The 20373-nt window shown below is 42.6% G+C and overlaps 1 long non-coding RNA gene across 4 annotated transcripts in view; it reads left to right on the forward strand.

Annotated features, from left to right (window-relative positions):
• The window catches only part of LOC135106568 (uncharacterized), a 59212-nt gene that overhangs the window by 7085 nt on the left and 31754 nt on the right, over positions 1-20373 (forward strand). For all 4 annotated transcript variants that reach the window (XR_010271366.1, XR_010271363.1, XR_010271365.1 and 1 more), the window contains exon 2: positions 212-337. This is a non-coding gene — a long non-coding RNA (uncharacterized LOC135106568). The remainder of the gene's footprint in view (positions 1-211; positions 338-20373) is intronic.

Here is a 20373-nt window from a genome sequence, read left to right on the forward strand (position 1 = left end):
ATCTGAATATTCCATGTGAGTTTTAATAGCAGTCCAGGAAAGATTTCTTGATATTAAAATGACAAACTAGCGATTACTTGCATTCATAACTCGATACGATTGTGCTTACAGGGAATGAAAAGAACGGCATAATGATTCTCGTTTTGTTGCAGAGTTTATGGAACCGATGTCGTGGCGGTTATAAAGAAAAAAATACGATAATTACTTGCAGGAACGAGAGTGGCTGAGTGGCGCGGATGGAGAAGGGAAAAGCAATAAAAGGATTCAAGTTTTGTCATTGACAGTAAACTGATTAAAGCAGCGTGTGGAGTAGAGGGCCACGACACGCGACGAGACGGTAAGTAGATGAGTGATAAGCTTTAAGAGGCAAGGGACATTGTTTCCTCTTCCTCTTCCTCCTACTGCCACGGCTGCCTCTTTCCCCAACAGCCTTCTCATCATCATGGGCAGATACTTGAGGTCCGTATTCTGAAATACTTCTTACCGCACCTACGCTACGTTCAAAGGCTCTAGTTGGAACTGCACGGATTTTTAAAGATGTTTTTTTGTGGTTCTAGTGACAGACCAACAATATTTCTACATTATTAACAGGTAAAACACTCGCGAGAACAGGTTAATGTCTCTGTGGCCTTTGAAAATAGTCATGGTGAGAGGGCAGAGCGTTTCTGAATACGGTCCCATATGCTGCATACTCTGAATCTCTCCCAATGTTTTCTACTCACCTCACCTGTTCCTTGATTGCCTCATGACCCCGTCCCTCCACCTCCCTCTATCTTCCTCGATCTCATTTGTATTGCAACCCTGCTAATGGAAGGCCGAGTGGAGGAGGAAGTGTATGGGGAAGTGGACACTGGTATGAACCAAGAAAGACTGCTCCTAGGAATACTACGGAAATATTAGGAAACTTATCGGCGACTTTCTTTCTCTTCTTTTTTACAGTTGTCCTCTTCCCGTGTGTGATATCAGTATCCAAGAGAGAGAGAGAGAGAGAGAGAGAGAGAGAGAGAGAGAGAGAGAGAGAGAGAGAGAGCAGAAATTAAGTAAGGGTAGAAAGTATATAAACACAATCAGTCATGGAGAATGGAAGAACACTTTACGCCCTTTTATCCTTTTTATTTACTTTTTTAATATGATTTTCCTCTTCCCACGCGTTACTTCAGCATCCAGGAGAGAAGCGGGACTGAAATATGAGAATGAAATAATGATAATGAATCTTAACGAACAGAAGTGCACTAATGCCTTGTTTTCAATGGCTTAGTATGAAAACAATATTCTGGAGGTAGAGTTCTCAGTCCCGTGTCTTCAGTCCTCTCCACCTCTCTTTTCTTGAACACAGATAAGGGACTTGCTGGTCTTGAGAGATTCTGCCTTACATTATCAAACAAATCCACAATCCATCCACAATCTGCTAGGAACAATAATCCGTACGAGTTTCTGAATAAGTACTGCTGTTTTCCTCACAAGATCCTTAGGGAAAAGATTGTTCAGTATTCAGCCTTTGTCCCTTACCTGATATTTTGTGCATCTTTATGGTACTGCTTTCAAGATGGACAATGTGGACACTGGCGGGATCTTAATAGATTGCTGGCAAGGTGGACACTGGAGGGACCTTAGGGAATAGCTGGTAATGGGGACGCTAGTGGGACCTTAGTGGATCGCTGGCAATGTGGACATAGGTGGGACCTTAGTGGATCGCTGGCAATGTGGACATGGATGGAACCTTAGTGGATCGCTGGCAATGTGGACACGGGTGGGAGTTTTGTGGATCATTTGCTGGTGTTAGTCTTCCCGTGGTCTTCCTGTGACATTCTTGAAGCTACTCCCATAAGAAAAAATGAAAGAAAACCCAAATAAACTGAAATACTGCGTCAATTAATTCGTTAATGAGAGGTCCACTCATGGCGATTAGCAGCGTAATAGACAACATACATTTCCGGGTCGCCTTAATGATTATCGTCAATCCGGAACCCGCTGGCCATCACTCGCCTCGCTGCGCCCACCCACCCACCAATCATATCATGCTAGAGAGAGAGAGAGAGAGAGACGTGGGCGGAGAGGAGAGGCAAGAGAACCCCCACAGGCGTCCCTTTCCCCAAGTGTATGTATGCATAGGTCACATCATCACAGATCAACTTCCCCTGTGATGTCATCCCTCGAAAGATCACGCCTCAGGTCACGTCCCCCGTTCACTGATCACTGCAACCAATACCTACACACCCAAGGCGGCGCAGCGGTCGTTCTCCTTCACTAGTCATGTCCGTAACTTGCCCCTCGCGTCACTTGGAATACCCACACCCTTGCCAGCACCGTATCCGCACCCCTGCGTCGCACTAATATTGGTATCGGAGAAATTCCTCACCGCTCGCCTGCTGCCTTCACCGCCAAGTTTCCACCTCCCCGCCTCTTGGATTCTCTCGAAGAGTTATAAAAATCGGGTTGGCATTCTCCTGCGGGTGGCGAGACGTACGGTTAGTGGTACTCCTTGTGGCCTCGTATTCCTCCTGATTCGTTCTAGCCTGGAGTCTCGCCTCTCCTTCCTCCTCTTACCAGTCTTCTCTGATTTCCTTCCCTTCTTCAGGTCTTGTTTCCCTCTTGCTCACCATCTGAGTCGCCTCCTCGTCACTTCCGGCCTCGTTATCCTCCGTTTTCCTTTCGTCCTCGCCTCCTCGTCTGGTCTCGTTTTCCTGTTTCCTCCCGGTTCTTGTCTCCTCGTCACCTCCCTGGCCTCGTTTTTCGGTTTTCTCCCTTTCCTCTCCTCTTAACCTTCCTGGCCTCGCTTCCGTTACGTCCCCAGACTCTCGTCATCCTCCGGGTCTCTTGATGTGTGATGGTGGTCTAACAATATCATGCTTGACCATCACGCCACCCTAACCTGTTGAACCAACCGTGTGTGTGTGTGTGTGTGTGTGTGTGTGTGTGTGTTCTATGCGTACTTCTACACCCATCAGCGACCACTATCACCATCACTACTTCCACCATCACCACCACCATCACCAGTAGCTAAGATCCTTTCATCTTGTTATACGGGTAGACAAAAAAGACTTTAATTAAAAGTGAAGGGTACAATTTGCTCTCTCTCTCTCTCTCTCTCTCTCTCTCTCTCTCTCTCTCTCTCTCTCTCTCAGCGGTGGCAATTTCCGCGAGATTGACACCAAAGTTCTTTTTTTAAGGCAGAACTTTAATATATACGTATATATATAATGGTCGGCGGCGGAGGGCGAGCGAGCGGTTCTGGGAAAGGAAAAGTTTTCGGCCCGGGCGTCTTGTTTCTTCGACGGGAATGACGAGGGGATGGGGCGGCGCGGGGAGGGAAGACGTTACAGTTGTTGTTGTTGTTGTGTTGTTGTTGTTATTCTATATATTTATTTTTTTCTTGATGATGATGATGCTGTTGTTGTTGTTGTTTTGGTTGTTATTCTTAGTAGTAGTAGTAGTAGTAGTAGTAGTAGTAGTAGTAGTAGTAGTAGTAGTATAGTAGTAGTAGTAGTAGTAATAGCAGTAGCAATAGCACCACCACCACCACCACCACCACCACCATAAAGTAATAGCAGTAACAATAATATCAGCCTATTCATTCCCAAGCGGCGAGAACACACAAATAACATAAAGAAAGCTACGTACATACAATAAGCCAACAGGAGTACGTAAGCCTACACACAGCAGTCCCTTGAATAAAACACACATACCAAATGTCCACCTACTATCAGCCCTATCCATAAATTTGTTTAATGTTCTCTTAACGCTGCCTACTGAGTGCACCAACAAGCCTGATAACTCAAAGTACTCTTGTCATCCACCACCTTATTTGATAACCATTCCCACGTATCACCTTATCAGCCAAACAATTCATAACAGATACGCTTACACTGACGTTATGCCTTGTTTGCTACACGTAGGAACGCAGCAGTGAATATTATGGTAAACTCCTGCCTGTACTCTCAGCTACAGAATTGAGTTTACGCAGCACAACACACGACTGGAAAGACAGGAAGGACAGAAATGACAGGAATGTAATATGTGTGAATACTGTATAATCTCTCTCTCTCTCTCTCTCTCTCTCTCTCTCTCTCTCTCTCTCTCTCAGTGGCAATATCTCTCAGGATATTCAGTAGAAATTTCAGCTCTTTCCCTCCATCCTGACAGCGCGCGGTTTGGGAATGGAAGCAGGGAGGGGAGGGGAAGGAGACACGTAGTGAGAGGAGAGGGCATACATGAGAGGGGAGGAAAGAGACAGGAACGGGAGGGGAGGGAATGGATGGATGGAACAGGATGTGAGGGAGAGAGGGACGGAATGGGAAAGAGAGGGATAGATGGGTGGAGAGGGAAGTGAAAGCTGGACTGAAAAGAGAGGGAGGGGAGAGGGAAGTGATGTTTAGATGGTACGTTTATTGGAGGGGGTCACGTAGAGAGAGAGAGAGAGAGAGAGAGAGAGAGAGAGAGAGAGAGAGAGAGAGAGAGAGAGAGAGAGAGAGAGACGTGTTCTCGAGCGTGTGATAAAATATTGTAATGATCATAGTAAGCGAAAAATGACAAACGGAAGATTAATAAATAAAACTGAAAAAAAAGGAATATCGTGTTTTGTTCCTTCTGCAAAATAAATAAATATAAAAAGTGAGTCAATTGTCTTTGTGACGCCAACACACTCGTTTTCCATTTACATATTAACAGTTTTAGGGGGAAACTGTAGCGCTGATTCCGGATACAAAAATCTATCTTGAAAGGTTTTCGAGATTTAAATAAAAAAGCGTGGAATGAGAGAGAGAGAGAGAGAGAGAGAGAAACGAGCTGCGCATTTTGGTACATGGAAACAGAAAAGAGAGAAAAGTAAGGGAAAAAAGCAGAGTAAATAGAGAAAGAAAGAAGGAAAAAAAGATAGAGAGAAGAAAAATAATTAATGAGCATAACTTTCCCTCAAATATGAGTGTATGAAGTAAATATATATATATATATATATATATATATATATATATATATATATATATATATATATATATATATATATATATATATATATATATATATATATATATATATATAGTTCTTTTTTCTTAGTATAAACACACATACACAATCCTCTCTCTCTCTCTCTCTCTCTCTCTCCTCTCATACACACACACAGTCACGATAAAACGGGCAGTAAACATAAAGGTGAATGGAAAAGAGTCAAGGGGTGTTCGTCTCATCAAGTTTGTCGACCATTCCGTGGGTGATTCGCTCGTTCTAGTAGTACTCTCTCCCTCTCTCTCCCACTCTCTCTCTCTCTCTCTCTCTCTCTCTCTCTCTCTCTCTCTCTCTCTCTCTACGAAGTTTGCTACCCGTCGTGTTATTTGGCTCTACAGTGGCAAGATTAACAAGTGCTGCATTTTCAACCCAGCTCTGGTAGAAATTGGTAAGTTCTCTCTCTCTCTCTCTCTCTCTCTCTCTCTCTCTCTCTCTCTCTCTCTCTCTCTCTCTCTCTCTCTCTCTCTCTCTCTTCATAAAGTCATCTCAAGAATTTAAATCAACTTTTACATCATCACTGTTTGGAAAATTTTCACATTACTTATCGTAGTTATGTTAATTTTTCATGCTTACTCTCTTAGGGGGCGGGTGTTGTGTCTTGTCCCTATGCAGATGGGAAGAGAGAGAGAGAGAGAGAGAGAGAGAGAGAGAGAGAGAGAGAGAGAGAGAGAGAGAGAGAGAGAATAAACTTACACACAGAAAAATTTATACACTGACAGTCACAGATGGGGGGGGGGGGGGGGGGGGGTAGGGCACAAGATACTGCTGGCCTTGAAACGAGAAGAAACGGTGTCAGTCTGCAGCGTTGGCAGGCATAAGTCGCGCCTAACGATATCATACGAGGCCGCGAGTGTAATGCAGTGCTGAGGGCGTCTGCTCCTCCTCACGCGTGCTGACAACACTGGTGGCAGCAACTTTAAATGTACCGTCAGCGATCATATACTCATTCAGCTTTCTCTCTCGTGTTCTTATTCATTCTCATTTTCAGCTTTTCATTGGTGTCTGGTATATTTTCTCTTGATCGTTAGGCACTCTTGAGATACTTCCTTCTTTTATTTTATTTATTTTATTTATTTTATTGTTTTTATTATTATCATCCAACTTTCTCTCTCTCTCATGTTCACATTTTTCAACTTTTCATTGCAGTCTGGTACATTTTTTTCCGCTAATCACACTGGTATACTCAATTATTTTCTTGTTTTTCCATCGTGATCATCCGACTTTCTCTTATCCTCATAGTTATCCTTATTTTCAGTCTTGCGTTGCCATTTGGTATATTTCCTCTAGTTCGCTAACCACTTTGAGAAACTCCCTTTGTTCTACTGCCATCTGTAAACGTTATACTGGCTAGGAATTGGGGAAATCAAGTCTTTTAGTTATGTTTTCCTTCCAGTAGGTGCATTCCTCATCTCCATCCACATACAAACACACCCAGTCCACTACATCCATCCATACCCCACTCACGCATCCACCTTCATCCATTTTCATTCCTACAGGCATTCATCTACATCCAAACCCGACCCCTGCACCCACCTACATCCACTCATATACTATACCCATCAACCCATCCACCAAAATCCACATACATCCACATCCACTTTCATAAGCATACCAGGAGTTCAAACATCCACTTCAACATAATGAGCTCGCGAAATCACACCCTCCTTACTACACACACACACACACACACACACACAAACAAACAAACAGCGGTAACTCGCTCATCAGTATTCTTTTCAACTTGGGTAATTGTCTTGAAATTTGATTGTGCATTGATTAATTCGATTTGGCGTGTTAGTGATTACAGATAAACACACACACACACACACACACGCAGAGGGAGACAGCGAGAGTGATAGAGACAGAGAGAGGCGGGGCGATGGAGAAAAGTGAACAATAATATCTTTCTTTCCTTTCTATTTTTTTCCCCTCCCCTATCTGTCTTCCCTTCAGTGTTTTCTCCCCGTCCCACCGGCCACCTCAACACATCTCTCCCTTCCTCAGTCCCCGCCCCTCCCCCTCGCCACTCCTCGCTGTGGCGGTGACAAACGGGCAGTTCCTAATGGACCGTCGGGATGGTGAGCTCCGTCGACTAACACACTAATGATGATAGACTGAAGCTTCGAACTCAGAAGCGGCCCGTTGTGGGACGAGGGGCGAACACCTGCCTCTCTGCCTCTCTCTCTCTCTCTCTCTCTCTGATGTTAAAGTTTGTTGGGTGTTTGTTCTGTTTCTTCCTTGTTCGCTTTGTCTTTCCTTTACTTCTTTTATTTTCTCTTTTTCTTCATTCTTGTTTTTTGTTATTGTGCGTCTTACTCTTCTTGTTCTTGTTCTTTTTTCTTTTTCTTCGTGTTTTCACCCTCCTCGTCGTTCTGTATTTCCTTTTAAACACCTTTCATATTCCTTTGTATTCTTTCTTTACTTATCTTTCCTGCTTTTCCTCCTCCTCCTCCTCCTCCTTCTCCTCCTCGTCGTCATCGTCGTCTTCCATGAATCCTACTTTCATCACTTTGTACTTCTCTTTATTTTTAATTTACTTGATTTTTATGCAAGGACGTCTGAGTTTATTCGTTTATACATTTTGCCTCTCTTTATTAACCCACTTCCCAGTTCATTTTTCATTCTTTTTCTCCTTCTATACATTTACTCATTTATCTTTTTTGTTTACATAAGAAACATGAGACGATAAGACACTGCGGAACGCCACTCAACCCACAGATGGCAGCTCTTGTGGTGTTTACATTCCTTAGTCCGTCTTCTTCTCACCATATGCGTCATGGGTCACTCTGTTGACACTTTGGGTTACTCTGGCCTGTATTTAGAAACGCTTTGCTCTCACCACAGCTGTTTTCAAAGGCAACAGAGATGTTTAGCCTGGTTCTCGAGACTGCTTCTGTTTCATAATGTAGAAATCTTGTTTTTGATTATAGTCCTGTTTGTCTAGCATTGAAGTGTTCTGTTTGTCTAGCATTGAAGTGTTCTTGTTTCTTATTTACGAAGAACACTAACCCAGCTATTACTTACTACTACTACTACTACTGCCACTACTACTACTACTTCTACTACTACTGCTTTCTATCTATCTATCTATCTATTTATCTATGCCAAAATTAACTCCCCTTTCTTTATCTATCCTTGTTCTCCTTGCTTATTTTTTTTCTGTATCTCCTTTCCTCACTTTCTTCCCACGACCAGTACTACGTCTCTCTCTCTCTCTCTCTCTCTCTCTCTCTCTCTCTCTCTCTCTCTCTCATGTAGGTGGCCAATCACCGCCCATTGTTAAGCACAAACTACAACACGTGACCGGAGGAGGAAGCGGAAAGGAAGAAAGAAAAGTGAGAGAGGGAACGGAGAAAACTTCCTGTCCTTCATCCATCCATCCTTCCATCGCTTTTCCCTCCTTCCTTCCTTCCTTTCGTCCTTTCTCTCCTCCACTTCTTTCCTCCCTCTCGTCTTTCTTTTCCTCTATTGTCTCCTTCCTTTCTCCTTTTTCTTCCTTCGTACTTTTCTTTCCTTCCATCATCTCTTTCCTCCTATTATCTTTCCATTTTCTTGTTCTTCCTCCTTTCTTGATTTCCTTCTTTTCTCTCCTTACTTTCCTTCCATTCTTCCTTCTTTCCCTCTTCTTTTTTCTCCCTCCTTTCCCTCCCTTTCCCTCCCACGCCTTATTACTTCTTTCCTTCTTCCCTCTAATTACCTTTCTGTGTTGCTTTCCTCTCCGTCTATCGTTCTTTATTCCTCCTGATTTTTTTCCCCTCCCTTCTCATTACCTTCCAATCCTCTATCCATCCCATCATTAACTCTTTTCTTCTGCTGTTCTTTCTCCCCTTCCTCCTCTCCCTACCTCCCCCCCTCTTCCCCTCACCCCCCCAACACCCAATGGTCAGTAGCTAAAAAGTTGTAAGTTTTAATTAGTCGTTAATAAGATCGTTAATTACAAGTCTGGCTGGCTTGTTTGCGTCGCGTTGTTATGTAATGTAATTATTTTCTTCTCGTTTACTTGTTTTAATTTCTTGGGCTGAGTTAATTAGTTTATCATTTTATTTATTCGCTCGTTTGCCTATCTTATTTGGATTTCACTTTTTTTTTATAGCGTTCAGAATTTTCTTTTCTTCGTTTTGCTTCGAGGTGATGATGATGATGATGATGATGATGATGATGGTGAGTGATGGTGAAGATGATCTAGCATACCTGTCTTGTTTTCCTTGTTTGATATTGCTTACCTATCTTATCTTACCTGTTTCACGTTGATTATTTGGCCTATCTCTCGTCTTACCTGTCCTACCTGGTTTACCTGTCTTATTTTACCTGTGTAACCTTGATTATGTGGCTTATCTCTCTTGCCTTACCTGCATTACCTGTCTTATTTGTCTCACCTGTCCTCTGCCTGTCCAACCTGATTCACCTGGCTTATCTCTCCTGTCTCACCTGTCTTACCTCCCTTACCAGTCTTACCTGCGTTCCTCGTCTTACTTGACTATTATTGCGGAAATGCCAAGAGTTATAAAATGCACGAATCTCTCCCGGCTCTAATCTCGAAGCGGGGGAACGTTCGTCGCAATGCATCAGAGTGACGTTATATTGCGATGATCTGGAAATAACGACTAGCAATCCCACACCTCATTTCACCCGCACCCCTTACCCCTTCCTCTTCTCCTTCCCTTCCCTTCCGTCAGCCCGTTCCTTCACCTACATTTCCCTTCATCCATCTCTCTTTTCGTTTCTCCGTTTCGTATTTTCTTTCTTTTTTTCTATTTTCGTCTTCTTTCTTAGTTCCATTTTCTTTTGTTCTTTTCCTTCTTTTTACTTCTTTTAGGTCATTTTTTTTCCTCCCTCTGCCCTATTCCGTCTAATTTATCTGTTTTTCCTCCATTTCCTCCTTCTACATCTCTTCTGCCACTGTTTCCTTCTCCTTCTTTCTCTACTCTCCTCTCTTCTTCCTTTCCTCCCATATTTAATTTTTCTCCACCTCTCCTTTCCTCTGTTCTGTCCTTCCTCCTCCTCTCCTCTCCTCGCCTTTCCTCTCACTCCGTCCTCCATCTCTCGTTTCCTCTATCTCATTCTTCCTCCTCCTCTCCTTCCCTCCTTTCTTCATCTCTTCTTTCATCTATTCCATCATTCCTCCTCCTCTATTCTCCTCCCTTTTCTTTCCTCCTTCCTTCATTTCTCTTTATATTCCATTCTTCCTTCCTCTCTCCTCTCCTCCTTTCTCCACCTTTCCTTTCTTCTATTCAGTCCTTCATCCTTTCCTCGTCTCCTCTCCTTTCTTTTCTTTCTAGCAGCGTCACGTGACTTCATTGTTGCCGTCAATTAACATCAATCAGACAATCACTTCATCAATCAACCCTTTTCCTCTCCTCCACTTGTCTCTTTCTGTGCCTTATTTTTCTTCCCCAATCTTTCGCGCGCTTTTCATCTCCTCCGCCACTTTTTCATTCATTTCCTTTTTTTTTTTTTTCAACGCTTCTCTTCTCTCCTTTTGTGTATCTATAGTTTTCTTTCCCTTTCCTTCCTTTGTCCTGTCTTTTTAATTTCTTCTTATTATTGTCTTATTCATAACTCTCTCTCTCTCTCTCTCTCTCTCTCTCTCTCTCTCTCTCTCTCTCTCTCTCTCTCTCTCTCTCTCTCCCCCTTTCCCTTCCCCCTCTCCCTCTTCCTCTTACTAATACACCTCCCCCCCCCTCTCTCTCTCTCTCTCATCGTCTCTAATAAACACCATAACTATCCCATTAAGATCTTTCAACTATTTCTAACTATTTCCTCATAACTACCGCCAACAATACCTGGGTGCTTACCTGCCTCGCCTTCCTAAACCTTGTCATTCCTTCTTGTCTTCTTTCCTCTCTCTCGTTAATCATTCGCAGCCTCCCTCCTTTATTCCTTCATTTCTACCACATCCCCTTCAGTCTCAGTCTTAACTTGGTCTCTCATTCATAACTTCCTTCATTCATTCATTCATTTTTTTCATTTTTTTTAATCTCCCTTTCTCATTCTTCATTCCTCATCCTCCTTACTTTATCCCTTTCAGTTTCTTTCTCTTCCTTCCTTATTATCTCCCTCTCCCCTTCATCCCTCTCCCCTTCCTTTCCTCATTCATTTCAGCCTCTTTCTCTCCCTCATCCTTCTCTTCTTCCTTCCCTTCCTCTCTCCTTCATTTTTTTTCAGTCTCTCTTCCTCATTCATCTCCCTCCCTCCTTCTCTGCCTCCCTCCCTCACACCCCCTTTCTCTCCTTCCTTCTCTCATTTTCCCACTCTCCATCTCTCATTCACCTTCCCCCTCATTCATCCCTCCTTCCCTCCCTTCCCCTCCTCCCCCTTCCTGTGCACGAGGGGAAAACCGTGTAACATTTCCGCTGAGTTTACTTCGTCAATTTACATCACGTGTGTAAACCTTCCACAAGAGCCGTCATTTCCAAAAAACGAGTCACGATATATATATATGTATATATTTTTTAGCTCTTTTTATTTTATTTCTAACGTTAACTCTCTCTCTCTCTCTCTCTCTCTCTCTCTCTTCTCTCTCTCTCTCTGTGTGAAACCTCAAGCCGCGACGCAAATACATGTTTCTCGTTTTCTTTTATTACTGTTTTGCTTTTAGGGTATTCCATTTATATATTTACTCTAATAATTCATTTGAGTTTCGTTCTTTTTTTTTTTTGTCTTCTTATTTAGTACCATCTTTTCTTTATTTTACTGATTTGGTTTACATGCAGACGGACATACGTGCAGACAGACAGACAGACAACACAACACATCGCAGCACACCACAACGCAATGCAATGCAGATAAGAACAAGACAACAGGAATGAGACAGCGAACACACCCTGACACAGACAGCACGAGTGAGACCGAGAGAGAGAGTGAGAGAGCGAGCGAGAATTAGATAAAATAAACAAGAGATAGATAGATAGAGAGAGAGAGAGAGAGAGAGAGAGAGAGAGAGAGAGAGAGAGAGAGAGAGAGAGAGAGAGAGAGAGAGAGAGAGAGAGAGAAATACATACAAAACCAACCAGGCATGAAGAGAGAGAAGGAAGGAAGGAAGGCAGGCAGGGAAAGGGAAGGGAAGGGAAGGGAGGGATGTACAAGGAAGAAGAGGCACATGACACCTGCAGGTAAACACACAGGTAGGTGGACGGCACGTGGCAGCAGAGGAATTACCACACTACTGCACCAGTCTTGTGTCCAGCTTGGTGCACGAGTTTCCCCCTTCAGGACACAACATTTCCTGACGCTGTTCCAAAGGAGGTTCGCGACGTGGGACTTACGAGGAGGAGGAGTGGGGGGAGTGGGAGGTGGGAGGAAGGGGAGGTTGGGTAGGTGGTCAGGAGGGTGTGGCCTGCGCCCTGCCGTGTCGTCCCAGCCTGTCCACCGTCCTGTGCTCTGCTGTGTGTTAATTTAGCTGTCCGGTGCAGTGCTCGCCACCACCACTACCACCACTACTACCACCATCACCACTGCCACCATCACCACCGCCGCCATTGATGTAATCCACAGGCGTTATCGGTGATGTTGCGTCCGCCTCTCCACCAACGTATCCCAACCCACCCACGCACACACACACACACACACACACACACACACACACACACACACACACACGCATAGGCGGATATTTTTGATGGTTGCGTTTGATTTAATTTAACTTCATTTCACGGTCAGTTTATTCCTGTGTATCATTTGGTTGTTTGCACGTGTCTGTTCCAGCGGCGCATCTGTTTTGCATTAGTGATTGACGCTATTGTGACCACGACTACATTAATTACTGTTTGTGTGTGTGTGTGTGTGTGTGTGTGTGTGTGTGTGTGTGTGTGTGTGTGTGTGAGGACGGGGACAGAAGCTGGAGAGGGAGATGAGGGAGGTGAGGGGAGATGGGGAGATGAGAGAGGTGAGGGAGATGAGGAACGGGAAACTGTGCGGATCAAGAAAAACCTCCCGGAAATTAATTGGTAGCAGAAAACACAAACCGGAGATTGATCAAGGTTGTTGTGTGGCAGAGGGCTCGGCGGGGCGGGGCGGGGCGGGGCGGGGCGGGTCAACTCGGGGAGAGACAGGGATGGTGATGGGTCCGGGGAAGGAGGTAGGGTAAGGGGAAGCAGGGAGGCACAGAGCAGGGGGGCAGCAGAGGGGTCATAGTAGCAGATTTACCCTTGAATATCACAATGGTGGTGTGTGAAGAAGGGAAAACACAGGGGAGGTAGTGTGGTGGTGGTGGTGGTGGTGATCGGATGTTGGTAGTGGTGGTGGTGATTCGTTTTAGTACATGTTTAGTTAGGTTACGTTTAGTTAGGTTAAGTTTGCATAGGTTCAGTATGGTTAGGTTAAGTTTGGTTATTAAGTTAGGTATAATTGTGCAACGTTCGTCTCATTATTTATTTATTTTTTTTTTCTATTTCCAGCCAACATGTATTTTCCTTCACCTCATCTCTTCCCTAATCCTCTTCCTTCTTATCTTCTTTCAGTCGTCACTCCCATCCTGTCCCATGTCAGTATCTAAGACAACCCACAAATACTTTCTTAATGATTTCCCTTAGACGACATTTATTTCATCACCTAATAAATAAATAAATAAATAAATATTCTCACTAATCATTGCAATAAAACACACATTATTTAATCCCCACTACTCATTCCTAAGAAATTTTCACCCCTCCCAACACACACTTCCTACAATACAGTATTTTCCCTGCGAGCATGTTCCTCACAACACACAGTTTTTACCACACACTACTTTCCGTATGAGTATTTAGGTTCCAAGTACGGTATCCCTCACAACACACAGTTCCTACCATGCAGTACTTTGCCTGCGAGTATGCAAGCTCCACGTACCGTTTTCCTCACAACACACCGTTTTTACCACACACCACTTTCGCTACAAGTATTTAAGTTCTAAGTACGGTATCCCTCACAACACACACACAGCTCCTAGCACACACTACTTCCCTGTTCAAGCTCCACGAACCGTCTTTCTCACAGCACAGTTCCTAAAACATACTCTGCTTTCCCTATTTACGCTCAATGTAACTATTGCAACTAGTATTACTACTACTATTATACTCCCTTACGCATTTCCGTTCCCCATTTCCTTCTCTACCTACTACAAACCTGGAAATTGAGGGAAATATTAACGAAGAGACACGGGGAGGTAGGAGAGGAGATCTCGGTCTGGTGCTGATGACGTCATGCTTTCATGGTGGGAGGTCTGAACGGGTCTACAATTTTCAATTTATTTAAGCTTTATTTGAGGCATTTTTGGGGTTATTTATCTATTTACGTGGTTAATTCTGGATTTTGCTCACATCTAAGTTTGGAAACACTCGGAATTTTAGCTAGATATTGATGTACAAACAAGGAGGAAGGAAGGGAAAATGTGTGTCTCGGCCCTTATATTTACGTAACGCAATTCATTTTGAAAATCGCGAGAAGAAAGAAGACGCCCAGACTGGAATGCACTATAAATTCTGACTTACCATATACTTTAACTAATATTGTGAATATAAAAAAATTTTCCGGGCTGACTAATAATAAAGAGAAATCCGAAAAACAATCTGTAACATTTACTAACGGTGCCACAAAAAAAATTATAATACCGAGAAAGAAAACACAGCCAGACTAGATTCTATTACATATTCTGAATATAAAAAATTTTTACTTTCGGGATCAATAAAGAAAACTCAAATTCCTCGTCGTATAAAGAAAATATATTTTCAAATCTAGCAACGGACTTATTCTAAATTTGAAAATACGAGACGCTAGACTAGATCTTATTGGATATTATTACTTGGTATATGTTTCTTATATTTTTTAAGTCTTAAATTAAATACCAAAACAATCCTAGGCGTGCTAATAAAAAAAAGTTAAAATAAATAAAGTGACGAATTTGTTATTTTTTTGAGAAACAAACACACAGCTAGACTAGATTTTATTATAGATCATAACTTGTTATACTTTTCTAATATTAAAACAAACATCAAAACAACGCCAACTCCATTAATAAAAAAGAAAAATAATGATACGGCGCCGAAGTGTTTTTTTTCCTCCTTTCCTCCGTACCTCCTCCTCTTCCGTCCCCCTTTTACTCCTACTTTTCCCTCCAACTCCTTCTCCTCCTCCTCCTGAGTCTAGAAAACACCTAGAAAAAACATAGAAATCCCAGTAAATTACGTCAAATATTGACGGGGAGAGACGGGAAAGTGTTACCTTAGCCGCGGCAAGGCGGGTTTCATACATTGCATATAGTGGTGATAATTGTCTCGTATCAAAGTGAAAGGGTTAAAGCAGTAGTTGTATTGGTCAGGAAAACTACATGATAGATGGGTGAGTCGGTGGATCGTTGAGTGGTTAGGTTGAGAGGTCTAGGTGATTAAATGAGTGGATGGATAAGTGGTTGGGTGATGAGTATGAATGGGTGAGAAGGTTGGTAGAGGATCAGTGGACAATGGATGGATGGAAGGGTAGGTGGTTGTTTGTGGATGGGTAGGTTAATGGGCAGTGGATGGAATGGTGGATGGGTTGGTAGGTGGGTGGTTTGGTGAGTGTGGGTGGGTGTGTTAATAGGTAGGAGACTGGTGGATGGATGGACGGGTGGATGACGGTAGTGAACGGTATGATCTGAGTACCATCCGCCCCAGTACCAAATGACTGTAAACCAGTAGTAGTAGTAGTAGTAGTAGTAGTAGTACCACCACCACCACCACCTCTTCTTCCTCCTCCTCCTCCTCCTCCTCCTCCTCCTCCTCCTCCATTACGTTAGGTGCAAATTATTAACCTGCCAGGTGATGCTTTGCGCCTGCCTGACCAGAGAGAGAGAGAGAGGGAGAGAGAGAGAGAGAGAGAGAGAGAGAGAGAGAGAGAGGGCGGGGGGTCGTAAAAGGGAGGTTGTGGAAGCTAAAGAGAGAGGAGAGGGGAAAAACGGAAGAGAGGGTAGGGGAGGAGGAAGAGGGGAGGAGAGGAAGAAGAAACAAGGGCAGCGAGGGGGAGGAGATGAGGGGAGATGAGAGAATGGGGTGCAGAATGAAGGAATAAAAATGGAATGAGAAGGAGAGAAGAGATAAAAAGTATAAAGAAAGAACGAGAAGGCCAGAGAGAGAGAGAGAGAGAGAGAGAGAGAGAGAAGAGAGAGAAAACAAAGAGAAAAGAGAGGGAGGAAAATTGAGGAGAGGAGAAAACGGAAAGGGAGAGGATGTGAAAGAAAAAAGGAAAAGTGAGGAGAGGAAAAGCGAAGATAAAGGAAAAAGGGGGAGGGAATAAAGGTGGAAGTAAAGGAGAGAGGGAGGTGTCGGGGTGAGAAGAATAGAAAACAAAGGGAGAGGGAGAGGGAGAGGGAGAGGGGAGAGGGGAAGAGTTGGGAAAGCGGAAAACAAGGGGAGAGGTGAGGGCTTGGAGAGAGGGGAGAGAAAGAACCAGACCATACAAGGTCATACAAGCTTAGATAATCGCTCCATGGATAAGGTTTTGGCTTCTCCCTCTCCCTCCCTTTTCTTATAATACACTCCTCTACTGTTTCTCCTTTCCATCTTTTTTCTTTTAATTTTTCCTACTTCCCCTTTCGTTCTCTCACTTTTTTTTTTATCCTTTTATCTGTTTAGTGTCCATTCCTTCATGTTTCTCTTCATTGTCTTCTTTTTCCATCGCCCTTCTTTCTCATTATCTTTCCTTTCCCATCATTTTTCTGTTCCCTCGTCTTCCTTTCCCATCATCCTCTGCGCACATCATAAGATCAAATACATTTTTTTTTTCTGTTTATTTTCTGTCGCTTCCATTTCATAATATAAACAATTTAATGTCATTCTTCACTTTCTTTACCTTCCCTTCCCTTCCCTTCCCTTCCCTTCCCTTCCCTTGCCATCATTTCCTTTCTCTAGTCTTTTATTTCCTTCCCTTCCAGTCTGCTCCCTTTCCTTTTCTTCCCTTCCATTCAATTTTCATCATTTTCCTTCCTTCCATTTTCACCCCTCCTTTCCTTCCCCTCTCTTTCGCTTCATCTCTGATCCATTCTCTCTTATCCAATCCCTTTCTTCCACTATTTCCTCTTCCCTCTCCCCTCCTTTCTCTTCACCTCCCTTATCACCCCTCTCCTCCTTTCTCTTCCCTTCATTTCCCTTCCTTTTCCTTTCCCCCTTTCCCTAACCTCCTCATTCGCTTCTCGTACTTTCCACTCCCTTCACTTCCACTCCCTCCCTTCCCTTCCTATCATCTCACATTCTCTTCCTCCTCACTGCTACGCGACCACTACGTAAATCTCGCAGTACCTGACAGGGAAGATGGAGGCAAGGAAGATGGTGTGGTGTTACTGTAGTGGTGGTGCTGGTGGCGATGGTGTCTCTGTTCAATCTGGGGCGCTCTAGGGTTACGCAGCAGCCTTAGCCTAAAATCTCTGGTACAGAATCTTGCATCACGAGGACCTACGCTCATCTCTCCTCTACCCCTTCACCGCCTCCTCCATCGCCTCCTCCCGTTAAGTAATGAACACATATTTACTAAAGGCAGTCTTAGCACGTACAGTGTGAAAGAAAGACATTAATATGATTAGAAGGAAAGGAAGAGAGAGAGAGAGAGAGAGAGAGAGAGAGAGAGAGAGAGAGAGAGAGAGAGAGAGAGAGAGAGAGAGAGAGAGAGAGAGAGAGAGAGAGAGAGAGAGAGAGAGAGAGAGAGAGAGAGAGAGAGAGAGAGAGAGAGAGAGCCATCTGCGAGAGGAGATACGAGGTTGAATATTTGATGCGGATGAATGAGAGAGAGAGAGAGAGAGAGAGAGAGAGAGAGAGAGAGAGAGAGAGAGAGAGAGAGAGAGAGAGAGAGAGAGAGAGAGAGAGAGAGTCTATTGATGCACACTGTTCTTATTAGCAGAAAAACGAGACAGAAAGAGCAAGAGAGAAGCCACAATAATAATGGAACAGATTAGAAAGAACAAGAACGAGAACAAAGAACGGATGCTGATAAACTTAAGCTGGGAGAAAAAATGCAGGAAAAAAAAAAAACGGAGGACAGAAAGAAAATGCAAAATATGGTACATTGATCTTTTCTTTGAGCTAAAAAAAAACAAAAAGGAGGAAGAGGAGGAGGAGGAGGAGGAGGAGGAGGAGGTAGTGGTGGTGGTTATATAAGACAGGTATATAGAGTGTAACACAGGAGGGAAAATGAAGGAATGGATAAAGGAGGGGATGGAAAGGGATGGAAGGGAAAGAAGGAAGGGAGGGAAGAGAAAGGAAGGGTGGAAGAAGGAAGGACAAGAAGGAAGGCAGGAAGAATATTAAAAAAAAAGGGAAAGAAGGAAGGAATGAAGAAAGGAAGGATGGAAGGAAAGAAGGAAGGGGAAGTACAAGAAAGAAGGAAGGAAGGAAGGAAGGAAGGAAGGAAGGAAGGAAGGAGGACGGGAGGAAGGAAGGACATGAGGTGAGTGGGTGCGGAGTTAACCTGCCTTAAAATTCTCGTATTGATTTCAGGCAATTTCGAGTGAACGAAAGTGTTTGTCTTTTTTATTGTGTGTGTGTGTGTGTGTGTGTGTGTGTGTGTGTGTGTGTGTGTGTGTGTGTGTGTGTGTGTTTAAATATTTGAGCACTATTTCCCAGTTCCTTTTTCTTTTTTATTTATCTCTCTCTTGTCTACTTTCTTCCTTTCTGCTTCTTTTACTTTATTCGTCTATTTATTTAGTTATTATCTTATTTGTTTATATATTCATCTAACTATATACTCACTCACATGTTTTTTGTACATTATGTTTGTCAGTTTAATAATGTCAAGGTTTCTTTGGTACTTTATTATTTTATCATTCTTTATTCATTTTATTTTATTTTATTAGATTTGGTCCTTACGTAAAAAGAACTAAATTTTTATCAGCTTAAAAAAAAAAAAAAACTTGCGATTTGACCAAACTGTTTCAGAGAGAGAGAGAGAGAGAGAGAGAGAGAGAGAGAGAGAGAGAGAGAGAAAGAGAGATCTTCGGGCATCAAAGTCCCTTCCGACATCACATCACAGACACGTACAAAAAAAAAGTAAAAAAAAAAAAAAGAAGAAAAGAAAGAAAGAAAGAAAACCTATCCTTTCATTCACTCATACGAATCTTTGCGTCCATTGATGTCTTGTATACTCTTCATATATATCGGTCAGCTGAATAACATTAAAGGAATATATTTTTTTCATAGTTATTTCTCTTTTCATAAGTATCACGGGTATCAGTCAAGGGCCAAAAGAAAATGGATAAGAAAATAATAAGATTTGTACGCCATTCCCCTTGCCTTCACCCCGTTCCCCTCCCCCCCCAAAAAAAATAAATAAATAAAAATAAAGTAGGAAAAGAAATGAGAGCCAAAGAACCGTACATTTTGTTTTATCCGTAAATTTGTATCTTTTATTTATTTATTTTTTCAAGACCATATTTTTCTTCAGATTAGGCAAAAAAAAAAATTCTCGCCCTCAGTGAAATAGTAAATAAATCAATAGAATTATATAAATAAACACTCATCTATCCGTAAATTACTATTATTTATTTATTTATTTATTTATTTATTTTTAGAACCGTACCATCTTTCTTCTCTTCTTTTTTTTTTGTTAGATCTGATCAAAAATTTTCGCCCTTAATGAAACAATAATAAAAAAAAAGATCAATACAAAATATATAAATAAACATTATCCCACTTGTAAATTATTCATATTTTTTCCAGAACTGTACCATTTTTTTTTTTCGGATCCGGTAAAAACTCACCCCCCTCAATGAATTAATATAAAAATCAATACAGTTAGCTAAAATACACACGGATCCTTCGATATAACAACATTTCCGGGCGTCATTTCCTCCCAGCGCCGCAGAGACGAGCTCGTGAACAGACAAACGCGATATAAACAAAATTCACTGAGTCAACACCATCCCTTCCTTCTCCCAGCCTATTTTTTGCCTCGCCTTCTGGGAAATCTTATTCTTTCCTATTTCCCCATTTTTCCCTCTCTTTTTTAATGATTTACCTCCTTGTTTATACACCTCCTTCATTTTGTCCCTGAATCAATTACACTCTTTATTCTCCCTTTTTTTTCTGTTCCCTTTTATCCCCTGTCTGTATTTTCTATCAATTTTTAGCTTATTTTCTTCCTTCTCCTCTTATTCCTCACCTCATATTTATTTCTATTACTCTCTCTCTCTCTCTCTCTCTCTCTCTCTCTCTCTCTCTCTCTCTCTCTCTCTCTCTCTCTTCCATTCTTTTTCCTCCCTACATGCCGTTCTTTCCTTCCCATCCTCCCCCATCTACTCCCCTTTCCTCTCCCTCCCTTCTCTTTTCTCATATCACCTTTCTTTTCTCTTTGTAAACACTTTTTTCTCATTCCATCCACTCTTTCCTCCCCCAATACTGCCCCCTACATTCCCCCTCCATTACTCCCCCCTCT

Source organism: Scylla paramamosain, chromosome 13, assembly GCF_035594125.1.
Source record: "Scylla paramamosain isolate STU-SP2022 chromosome 13, ASM3559412v1, whole genome shotgun sequence".
Taxonomy (NCBI): Eukaryota; Metazoa; Arthropoda; class Malacostraca; order Decapoda; family Portunidae; genus Scylla; species Scylla paramamosain.